Source organism: Pleurodeles waltl, chromosome 12, assembly GCF_031143425.1.
Source record: "Pleurodeles waltl isolate 20211129_DDA chromosome 12, aPleWal1.hap1.20221129, whole genome shotgun sequence".
Lineage (NCBI taxonomy): Eukaryota > Metazoa > Chordata > Amphibia > Caudata > Salamandridae > Pleurodeles > Pleurodeles waltl.
In genome coordinates this window covers 7739743-7752317 of record NC_090451.1, presented here as the reverse complement: position 1 = coordinate 7752317, position 12575 = coordinate 7739743, and the positions used below count along the sequence as shown (strand labels likewise).

At 43.5% G+C, this 12575-nt stretch overlaps 1 non-coding gene across 1 annotated transcript; it reads left to right on the top strand.

Moving 5' to 3' along the window:
- Positions 1-3806: 3806 nt before the first annotated feature.
- Positions 3807-3880, top strand: TRNAI-AAU (transfer RNA isoleucine (anticodon AAU)). The gene has a single exon. It is a non-coding gene; the product is annotated as a tRNA-Ile (tRNA).
- Positions 3881-12575: the final 8695 nt, after the last annotated feature.

Below are 12575 nucleotides of genomic sequence, written 5' to 3'. Positions count from 1 at the left end.
CTGGCGTGCAGCACTCCACAGCTCTTGTTATTGTAATCCAGACAGGGGGCGGAAGGAGAAAAGTATGAAGGAAATGCGATAGTGAGACCAACTCTTCTATCCATCTGCATTACATGGAAAAAGGATATATTTAGTACTCCTGGCAGGTTAGCTCAGTTGGTTAGAGCGTGGTGCTAATCAATGCCAAGGTCGCGGGTTCGATCCCCGTACGGGCCAGGTTGCATTTTTTCTCTCAACTAAACTCTTTTTTTCTCATTTAATCAAGCTCTTATAAATCCATACACTCTGTTGCTCCAGTATACGTTCACTTTCCATTAGTCCTTCTTTTGCCACTGCTGACCAAAGCTCAAGCCGGCAGCGCCAGTAGAACAACACAAGTGCAAGGGATTGTCTCTCCAAGATGGAGACACTGCCTCAGACTATGTCTCGTGAGAGGTGGAGGGAGACCAAGAGCTGATTATTAGATGCATGGGGATAAGAGGAACATAACTCAGGTGAACAGATTCTGGATAGTGATGCTATAGCTAGGATCAGCAACGTTACAGGGCAAAGGATAGGAAAATAATTAGGTGACAGAAGTATAGAAGTGGCTACAAGGGGGTGTGTCTCTTAAGAGGGCCGAAAGATACACTGAAGGCGAAGGTGAAGTGAAAGAAAAAAGAAAGATCAAAGGAAGTCAACAGTGATTGAGAGAAAACTCACAAAGGCAAATTGAGCAAAAGACAAGGCCTGGGGAGTTAGACTACTTCAATGCAAATTTACGCTGCAGATGAGCATGACAACTGACCCTTGTACAGTGGTGCTGAAACAATTTTCAGTGTGGGGGTGCTGCCATCAAAGGGCTTCTGAAAATCCAGGAATTATACAAAGAAGAAGTCCTGCGGAATGAGCCACGCACATTCAGAAAGAGTGGTGATGCGTTGGTTACTTATTGGTAATCTTCATTAGCCTTAGTCCATTGCGTCCTTGTGACAGTCATCACAAAGTAAGGTGATGTCACCTTCCAACAGGAAGAAAGAACAGGAAGATCCTTAAATGCTAGCCCCATGCACCCAACCTGGGTGCCAAGCCCTTGCCAAAGGACTGATGGGAAGGTGGGCAGGATGTAATGTTTGTGACAAAGACAAGATGGACTAAGGGGAATGCAGAGTTCAAAACATTGGTACTCAAATGCAAAACAGAAAAATTATTAAGCCATAATGCTTGACAAATGTATGCTCTGAGGACCAAGTAGCCACCCTAGGAATTTCCTAGATTGTTACTCACTGGAATTCAACCCAGGAGGTGGCCATTCCTCTCGTAGACCATCCCTGAACTGGAAGATATTCTGAAAAGCCTTGCAAGCCAGAAAAATTGACAACTTAATCCACCTACTCAGAGTCATAAAAGTCACCTTCTTGTCTTTTCCAGGCTGTCCAAAAGTCACAAACAAGGAGTTGGTTTTCCTGAACTGCAGAGGCCTGGTGACATAAATGAAAAGACCTCTTTAAACATCAGGCGTATTCAGCAAATGTTCCTCCGGAGAGGAAGGAGAGGGAATGAAAGAAGGAAGAATTATTTGCTAAAATCTATCAAAAATAGACTTAACCTTTCCAGCAAAGGTAAGGCTAGGCCTTAAAGTTACCCCATCTTCCAAAGTATCAAATGAAGAGAGGACAGCATTTTAAGGCTCCCAGCTCCCCAATTGTTCTCAGCAAGGTGATAGGAAATAGGAAAATAACTTTATAGGAAACAATCTTTATGTCTACAGTATCCAGATCCTCAAAGAGAGAAAATTGCAAAGCCAATAAAAGAGTAGGAAGATTCTGAGTTGGAGAAAAGGGATTTTTCAACTGGTCTTACAATTGACAAAAGATCAGAACAGTCTAGACACCAAAGATTGTAACATCGACGAAGGTACAGAAAAGTCCCTAAAAACCTTTATCGCAAAGCAATGAGCTTTCAGAGTGGAAAGAGATTCAAGTGAAACCCATTCAGAAGAAAATGCAAAATAGCAGACAAACTACAGGTAGGTGCCAAAAGATCATGAGCAGAACATCACGTCTCAAAAGACTTCCAGTTCTTTGAGTAAGACTTCGAAGTAGAAGGCCTGCTGGAGTGCTGAATTAACTCCACTAAGGAAGAGGAAAGACCCTTTGCTAGCAGTCCAGACTTCTCAACCTCCAAAGCGATAGAGTGAGTTGGAGCAAGAAGGTCAGGGACGACGTTCTGAGAGAGACACACTTCAGCAGTACCCAATGAGGTAGAAGAGCCAGGGTTCAGAAGAGGAAACCATGACATCTCTGGCCAATAAGGGCCCACAAGAATAAAGTTCCCTCGCCCCTGCTGAGACTTGAAGAGAACCATCTGGATCAATAAAAAGTGGGGGAATGTATAAAGGAGACTTCTCAGCCACTTTATCACCAATACGTCCACTACCTAGGCTCCTTGTTCCGGAAGCCTGGATCAGAATCGACAAAGATGAGCATTGTCCTTGTTTGAAAAGAGATCCAGAAAGGGTTTCACAAACTCTCGGCATATCTCTCAAAACAACGACCTGGATAACGTCAACTCCAGCAAATTTGGAAACCTCCAGCTGTCTGCCATCACATTGTCGGTGCCCTTGATGTGTACTGCCGACGTGTGCAACAGGTTGATCTCTGCCCAATAACCCAATTGTTCTGCTATTGCATTGAGGGATTTTGAATGCATGCTTCACTGTTGGTTAATGTAAAAGACAGCTACCTTATTCTCTGTCTTTACTAGCACATTTTTTTGAGACAGATGATGATGGGAAAACTTCAAAGCCCTGAAGATTACTATCAACTCCATCTATTTCCATGACCTCCGACTCTCTAGGAAAGACCACTTGAATCGACAGGATCAGTCCAACACAGTAGCTCTCCAGCCAGGTTTGCTGGCATCTGTTGCGAGGAATTCAGGAGCATCCAGGAGTATTAGTGTCCACTTAGACCAGTGGTCTTCAAACTCTTTAATGCCGCATCCACCCAATGGGAAAAAAAACATTGGGGCCTCCCCTCTGAATTGTCCACAATTCTTCTATTAAATTGACACTGTTTAAATATGTCTAGACCTATTTAAACATTGCAGTTAAGTTCTGTTACTGTTTTAAAAATGCAATCAAATAAATCACCCCAAATATACTATTCTGGTCAGGCCTGCCCTACTAACCAATTGCAGCGTCATGCTCTGCTGAGTAAACTGATCTCACGACAGTGAGGAATGCACAGGCCGGGTGGTGCCCGGCGCACGAAAGCGCGCCTTCTTGTGTTGTACGTCTCTTCGCGCAAATGCAAACTCAGATTTCCTGCACTGTGGTCGGCAGGAGAGACATGGGAAGGCGCAGTAGGGAAGGCTTGAGCAATGAACCGTTGGCTATGTTTTGTTGTTACTTTGTTGACATGAGCTCAAGTAATTTGAAGCAGAAGGAACGGCCAGACCTAAAAAAAACTCTCTTACCTCCAACGCCGAATAACCACTATAATTACAATATCTCAAAAGCAGCTGGCCTTGTAAACTTAATGAGCAAGCAAGCCGATGCATTTTGGGTTTTGTTGTAAAAGAATAAAAATACTATCCATCCTTTCCTTTTTTTCCGGCTACAAGCGATGTTACAAAGATATCACAGCACACAGTGAGATTGAGTAAAAGAAGAGGCACTGAGGCTGGCGTGCAGCACTCCACAGCTCTTGTTATTGTAATCCAGACAGGGGGCGGAAGGAGAAAAGTATGAAGGAATTGCGATAGTGAGACCAACTCTTCTATCTATATGCATTACATGGAAAAAGGATATATTTAGTACTCATGGCCGGTTAGCTCAGTTGGTTAGAGCGTGGTGCTAATAACGCCAAGGTCGCGGGTTCGATCCCCGTACGGGCCAGGTTGCATTTTTTCTCTCAACTAAACTCTTTTTTTCTCATTTAATCAAGCTCTTATAAATCTATACACTCTGTTGCTCCAGTATACGTTCACTTTCCATTAGTCCTTCTTTTGCCACTGCCTGCTGACCAAAGCTCAAGCCGGCAGCGCCAGTAGAACAACACAAGTGCAAGGGATTGTCTCTCCAAGATGGAGACACTGCCTCAGACTATGTCTCGTGAGAGGTGGAGGGAGACCAAGAGCTGATTATTAGATGCGTGGGGATAAGAGGAACATAACTCAGGTGAACAGATTCTGGATAGTGATGCTATAGCTAGGATCAGCAACGTTACAGGGCAAAGGACAGGAAAATAATTAGGTGACAGAAGTATAGAAGTGGCTACAAGGGGGTGTGTCTCTTAAGAGGGCCGAAAGATACACTGAAGGCGAAGGTGAAGTGAAAGAAGAAAGAAAGATCAAAGGAAGTCGACAGTGATTGAGAGAAAACTCACAAAGGCAAATTGAGCAAAAGACAAGGCCTGGGGAGTTAGACTACTTCAATGCAAATTTACACCGCAGATGAGCATGACAACTGACCCTTGTACAGTGGTGCTGAAACAATTTTCAGTGTGGGGGTGCTGCCATCAAAGGGCTTCTGAAAATCCAGGAATTATACAAAGAACAAGTCCTGCGGAATGAGCCACGCACATTCAGAAAGAGTGGTGATGCGTTGGTTACTTATTGGTAATCTTCATTAGCCTTAGTCCATTGCGTCCTTTTGACAGTCATTACAAAGTAAGGTGATGTCACCTTCCAACAGGAAGAAAGAACAGGAAGATCCTTAAATGCTAGCCCCATGCACCCAACCTGGGTGCCAAGCCCTTGTCAAAGGACTGATGGGAAGGTGGGCAGGATGTAATGTTTGTGACAAAGACAAGATGGACTAGGGGTAATGCAGAGTTCAAAACATTGGTACTCAAATGCAAAACAGAAAAATTATTAAGCCATAATGCTTGACAAATGTATGCTCTGAGGACCAAGTAGCCTTCCTAGGAATTTCCTAGATTGTTACTCACTGGAATTCAACCCAGGACGTGGCCATTCCTCTCGTAGACCATTCCTACACTGGAAGATATTCTAAAAAGCCTTGCAAAGCCAGAAAAATTGACAACTTAATCCACCTACTCAGAGTCATAAAAGTCACCTTCTTGTCTTTTCCAGGCTGTCCAAAAGTCACAAACAAGGAGTCGGTTTTCCTGAACTGCAGAGGCCTGGTGACATAAATGAAAAGAGCTCTTTAAACATCAGGTGTATTCAGCAAATGTTCCTCCGGAGAGGAAGGAGAGGGAATGAAAGAAGGAAGAATTATTTCCTAAGATCTATCAAAAATAGACTTAACCTTTGCAGCAAAGGTAAGGCTAGGCCTTAAAGTTACCCCATCTTCCAAAGTATCAAATGAAGAGAGGACAGCATTTTAAGGCTCCCAGCTCCCCAATTGTTCTCAGCAAGGTGATAGGAAATAGGAAAATAACTTTATAGGAAACAATCTTTATGTCTACAGTATCCAGATCCTCAAAGAGATAAAATTGCAAAGCCTATAAAAGAGTAGGAAGATTCTGAGTTGGAGAAAAGGGATTTTTCAACTGGTCTTACAATTGACAAAAGATCAGAACAGTCTAGACACCAAAGATTGTAACATCTTCGAAGGTACAGAAAAGTCCCTAAAAACCTTTATCGCAAAGCAATGAGCTTTCAGAGTGGAAAGAGATTCAAGTGAAACCCATTCAGAAGAAAATGCAAAATAGCAGACAAACTACAGGTAGGTGCCAAAAGATCATGAGCAGAACATCACGTCTCAAAAGACTTCCAGTTCTTTGAGTAAGACTTCGAAGTAGAAGGCCTGCTGGAGTGCTGAATTAACTCCACTAAGGAAGAGGAAAGACCCTTTGCTAGCAGTCCAGACTTCTCAACCTCCAAAGCGATAGAGTGAGTTGGAGCAAGAAGGTCAGGGACGACGTTCTGAGAGAGACACACTTGAGCAGTACCCAATGAGGTAGAAGAGTCAGGGTTCAGAAGAGGAAACCATGACATCTCTGGCCAATAAGGGCCCACAAGAATAAAGTTCCCTCGCCCCTGCTGAGACTTGAAGAGAACCATCTGGATCAATAAAAAGTGGGGGAATGTATAAAGGAGACTTCTCAGCCACTTTATCACCAATACGTCCACTACCTAGGCTCCTTGTTCCGGAAGCCTGGATCAGAATCGACAAAGATGAGCATTGTCCTTGTTTGAAAAGAGATCCAGAAAGGGTTTCACAAACTCTCGGCATATCTCTCAAAACAACGACCTGGATAACGTCAACTCCAGCAAATTTGGAAACCTCCAGCTGTCTGCCATCACATTGTCGGTGCCCTTGATGTGTACTGCCGACGTGTGCAACAGGTTGATCTCTGCCCAATAACCTAATTGTTCTGCTATTGCATTGAGGGATTTTGAATGCATGCTTCACTGTTGGTAATGTAAAAGACAGCTACCTTATTCTCTGTCTTTACTAGAACATTTTTTTGAGACAGATGATGATGGGAAAACTTCAAAGCCCTGAAGATTACCATCAACTCCATCTATTTCCATGACCTCCGACTCTCTAGGAAAGACCACATGAATCGACAGGATCAGTCCAACACAGTAGCTCTCCAGCCAGGTTTGCTGGCATCTGTTGCGAGGAATTCAGGAGCATCCAGGTGTATTAGTGTCCACTTAGATCAGTGGTCTTCAAACTCTTTAATGCTGCATCCACCCAATGGGAAAAAAAACATTGGTGCCTCCCCTCTGAATTGTCCACAATTCTTCTATTAAATTGACACTGTTTAAATATGTCTAGACCTATTTAAACATTGCAGTTAAGTTCTGTTACTGTTTTAAAAATGCAATCAAATACATGACCCCAAATATACTATTCTGGTCAGGCCTGCCCTACTAACCAATTGCAGCGTCATGCTCTGCTGAGTAAACTGATCTCACGACAGTGAGGAATGCACAGGCCGGGTGGTGCCCGGCGCACGAAAGCGCGCCTTCTTGTGTTGTACGTCTCTTCGCGCAAATGCAAACTCAGATTTCCTGCACTGTGGTCGGCAGGAGAGACATGAGAAGGCGCAGTAGGGAAGGCTTGAGCAACGAACCGTTGGCTATGTTTTGTTGTTACTTTGTTGACATGAGCTCAAGTAATTTGAAGCAGAAGGAACGGCCAGACCTAAAAAAAACTCTCTTACCTCCAACGCCGAATAACCACTATAATTATAATATCTCAAAAGCAGCTGGCCTTGTAAACTTAATGACCAAGCAAGCCGATGCATTTTGGGTTTTGTTGTAAAAGAATAAAAATACTATCCATCCTTTCCTTTTTTTCCGGCAACAAGCGATGTTACAAAGATATCACAGCACACAGTGAGATTGAGTGAAAGAAGAGGCACTGAGGCTGGCGTGCAGCACTCCACAGCTCTTGTTATTGTAATCCATACAGGGGGCGGAAGGAGAAAAGTATGAAGGAATTGCGATAGTAAGACCAACTCTTCTATCTATCTGCATTTCATGGAAAAAGGATATCGGTACTACTCATGGCCGGTTAGCTCAGTTGGTTAGAGTGTGCTGATAATAATGCCAAGGTCGCGGGTTCGATCCCCGTACAGGCCAGGTTGTATTTTTTCTCTCAACTAACCTCTTTTTTTCTCATTTAATCAAGCTCTTATAAATCCATACACTCTGTTGCTCCAGTATACGTTCACTTTCCATTAGTCCTTCTTTTGCCACTGCTGACCAAAGCTCAAGCCGGCAGCGCCAGTAGAACAACACAAGTGCAAGGGATTGTCTCTCCAAGATGGAGACACTGCCTCAGACTATGTCTCGTGAGAGGTGGAGGGAGACCAAGAGCTGATTATTAGATGCGTGGGGATAAGAGGAACATAACTCAGGTGAACAGATTCTGGATAGTGATGCTATAGCTAGGATCAGCAACGTTACAGGGGAAAGGATAGGAAAATAATTAGGTGACAGAAGTATAGAAGTGGCTACAAGGGGGTGTGTCTCTTAAGAGGGCCGAAAGATACACTGAAGGCGAAGGTGAAGTGAAAGAAGAAAGAAAGATCAAAGGAAGTCGACAGTGATTGAGAGAAAATTCACAAAGGCAAATTGAGCAAAAGACAAGGCCTGGGGAGTTAGACTACTTCAATGCAAATTTACGCCGCAGATGAGCATGACAACTGACCCTTGTACAGTGGTGCTGAAACAATTTTCAGTGTGGGGGTGGTGCCATCAAAGGGCTTCTGAAAATCCAGGAATTATACAAAGAACAAGTCCTGCGGAATGAGCCACGCACATTCAGAAAGAGTGGTGATGCGTTGGTTACTTATTGGTAATCTTCATTAGCCTTAGTCCATTGCGTCCTTTTGACAGTCATTACAAAGTAAGGTGATGTCACCTTCCAACAGGAAGAAAGAACAGGAAGATCCTTAAATGCTAGCCCCATGCACCCAACCTGGGTTCCAAGCCCTTGCCAAAGGACTGATGGGAAGGTGGGCAGGATGTAATGTTTGTGACAAAGACAAGATGGACTAGGGGTAATGCAGAGTTCAAAACATTGGTACTCAAATGCAAAACAGAAAAATTATTAAGCCATAATGCTTGACAAATGTATGCTCTGAGGACCAAGTAGCCTCCCTAGGAATTTCCTAGATTGTTTCTCACTGGAATTCAACCCAGGAGGTGGCCATTCCTCTCGTAGACCATCCCTGAACTGGAAGATATTCTAAAAAGCCTTGCAAAGCCAGAAAAATTGACAACTTAATCCACCTACTCAGAGTCATAAAAGTCACCTTCTTGTCTTTTCCAGGCTGTCCAAAAGTCACAAACAAGGAGTCGGTTTTCCTGAACTGCAGAGGCCTGGTGACATAAATGAAAAGAGCTCTTTAAACATCAAGTGTATTCAGCAAATGTTCCTCCGGAGAGGAAGGAGAGGGAATGAAAGAAGGAAGAATTATTTCCTAAGATCTATCAAAAATAGACTTAACCTTTGCAGCAAAGGTAAGGCTAGGCCTTAAAGTTACCCCATCTTCCAAAGTATCAACTGAAGAGAGGACAGCATTTTAAGGCTCCCAGCTCCCCAATTGTTCTCAGCAAGGTGATAGGAAATAGGAAAATAACTTTATAGGAAACAATCTTTATGTCTACAGTATCCAGATCCTCAAAGAGATAAAATTGCAAAGCCTATAAAAGAGTAGGAAGATTCTGAGTTGGAGAAAAGGGATTTTTCAACTGGTCTTACAATTGACAAAAGATCAGAACAGTCTAGACACCAAAGATTGTAACATCTTCGAAGGTACAGAAAAGTCCCTAAAAACCTTTATCGCAAAGCAATGAGCTTTCATAGTGGAAAGAGATTGAAGTGAAACCCATTCAGAAGAAAATGCAAAATAGCAGACAAACTACAGGTAGGTGCCAAAAGATCACGAGCAGAACATCACGTCTCAAAAGACTTCCAGTTCTTTGAGTAAGACTTCGAAGTAGAAGGCCTGCTGGAGTGCTGAATTAACTCCACTAAGGAAGAGGAAAGACCCTTTGCTAGAAGTCCAGACTTCTCAACCTCCAAAGCGATAGAGTGAGTTGGAGCAAGAAGGTCAGGGACGACGTTCTGAGAGAGACACACTTGAGCAGTACCCAATGAGGTAGAAGAGCCAGGGTCCAGAAGAGGAAACCATGACATCTCTGGCCAATAAGGGCCCACAAGAATAAAGTTCCCTCCCCCCTGCTGAGACTTGAAGAGAACCATCTGGATCAATAAAAAGTGGGGGAATGTATAAAGGAGACTTCTCAGCCACTTTATCACCAATACGTCCACTACCTAGGCTCCTTGTTCCGGAAGCCTGGATCAGAATCGACAAAGATGAGCATTGTCCTTGTTTGAAAAGAGATCCAGAAAGGGTTTCACAAACTCTCAGCATATCTCTCAAAACAACGACCTGGATAACGTCAACTCCAGCAAATTTGGAAAAATCCAGCTGTCTGCCATCACATTGTCGGTGCCCTTGATGTGTACTGCCGACGTGTGCAACAGGTTGATCTCTGCCCAATAACCTAATTGTTCTGCTATTGCATTGAGGGATTTTGAATGCATGCTTCACTGTTGGTAATGTAAAAGACAGCTACCTTATTCTCTGTCTTTACTAGCACATTTTTTTGAGACAGATGATGATGGGAAAACTTCAAAGCCCTGAAGATTACCATCAACTCCATCTATTTCCATGACCTCCGACTCTCTAGGAAAGACCACTTGAATCGACAGGATCAGTCCAACACAGTAGCTCTCCAGCCAGGTTTGCTGGCATCTGTTGCGAGGAATTCAGGAGCATCCAGGTGTATTAGTGTCCACTTAGACCAGTGGTCTTCAAACTCTTTAATGCCGCATCCACCCAATGGGAAAAAAAACATTGGTGCCTCCCCTCTGAATTGTCCACAATTCTTCTATTAAATTGACACTGTTTAAATATGTCTAGACCTATTTAAACATTGCAGTTAAGTTCTGTTACTGTTTTAAAAATGCAATCAAATACATGACCCCAAATATACTATTCTGGTCAGGCCTGCCCTACTAACCAATTGCAGCGTCATGCTCTGCTGAGTAAACTGATCTCACGACAGTGAGGAATGCACAGGCCGGGTGGTGCCCGGCGCACGAAAGCGCGCCTTCTTGTGTTGTACGTCTCTTCGCGCAAATGCAAACTCAGATTTCCTGCACTGTGGTCGGCAGGAGAGACATGGGAAGGCGCAGTAAGGAAGGCTTGAGCAACGAACCGTTGGCTATGTTTTGTTGTTACTTTGTTGACATGAGCTCAAGTAATTTGAAGCAGAAGGAACGGACAGACCTAAAAAAAACTCTCTTACCTCCAACGCCGAATAACCACTATAATTATAATACCTCAAAAGCAGCTGGCCTTGTAAACTTAATGAGCAAGCAAGCCGATGCATTTTGGGTTTTGTTGTAAAAGAATAAAAATACTATCCATCCTTTCCTTTTTTTCCGGCAACAAGCGATGTTACAAAGATATCACAGCACACAGTGAGATTGAGTGAAAGAAGAGGCACTGAGGCTGGCGTGCAGAACTCCACAGCTCTTGTTATTGTAATCCAGACAGGGGGCGGAAGGAGAAAAGTATGAAGGAATTGCGATAGTAAGACCAACTCTTCTATCTATCTGCATTTCATGGAAAAAGGATATCTGTAGTACACATGGCCGGTTAGCTCAGTTGGTTAGAGAGTGCTGCTTATAACGCAAAGGTCGCGGGTTCGATCCCCGTACGGGACAGGTTGCTTTTTTTCTCTCAACTAAACTCTTTTTTTCTCATTTAATCAAGCTCTTTTAAATCCATACACTCTGTTGCTCCAGTATACGTTCACTTTCCATTAGTCCTTCTTTTGCCACTGCTGACCAAAGCTCAAGCCGGCAGCGCCAGTAGAACAACACAAGTGCAAGGGATTGTCTCTCCAAGATGGAGACACTGCTTCAGACTATGTCTCGTGAGAGGTGGAGGGAGACCAAGAGCTGATTATTAGATGCGTGGGGATAAGAGGAACATAACTCAGGTGAACATATTCTGGATAGTGATGCTATAGCTAGGATCAGCAACGTTACAGGGGAAAGGATAGGAAAATAATTAGGTGACAGAGGTATAGAAGTGGCTACAAGGGGGTGTGTCTCTTAAGAGGGCCGAAAGATACACTGAAGGCGAAGGTGAAGTGAAAGAAGAAAGAAAGATCAAAGGAAGTCGACAGTGATTGAGAGAAAACTCACAAAGGCAAATTGAGCAAAAGACCAGGCCTGGGGAGTTAGACTACTTCAATGCAAATTTACGCCGCAGATGAGCATGACAACTGACCCTTGTACAGTGGTGGTGAAACAATTTTCAGTGTGGGGGTGCTGCCATCAAAGGGCTTCTGAAAATCCAGGAATTATACAAAGAAATAGTCCTGCAGAATGACGCCACGCACATTCAGAAAGAGTGGTGATGCGTTGGTTACTTATTGGTAATCTTCATTAGCCTTAGTCCATTGTGTCCTTGTGACAGTCATTACAAAGTAAGGTGATGTCACCTTCCAACAGGAAGAAAGAACAGGAGGATCCTTAAATGCTAGCCCCATGCACCCAACCTGGGTGCCAAGCCCTCTCTCTCAACTAAACTCTTTTTTTCTCATTTAATCAAGCTCTTATAAATCCATACACTCTGTTGCTCCAGTATACGTTCACTTTCCATTAGTCCTTCTTTTGCCACTGCTGACCAAAGCTCAAGCCGGCAGTGCCAGTAGAACAACACAAAGGACTGATGGGAAGGTGGGCAGGATGTAATGTTTGTGACAAAGACAAGATGGACTAAGGGTAATGCAGAGTTCAAAACATTGGTACTCAAATGCAAAACAGAAAAATTATTAAGCCATAATGCTTGACAAATGTATGCTCTGAGGACCAAGTAGCCACCCTAGGAATTTCCTAGATTGTTACTCACTGGAATTCAACCCAGGAGTTGGCCATTCCTCTCGTAGACCATCCCTGAACTGGAAGATATTCTAAAAAGCCTTGCAAAGCCAGAAAAATTGACAACTTAATCAACCTACTCAGAGTCATAAAAGTCACCTTCTTGTCTTTTCCAGGCTGTCCAAAAGTCACAAAACAA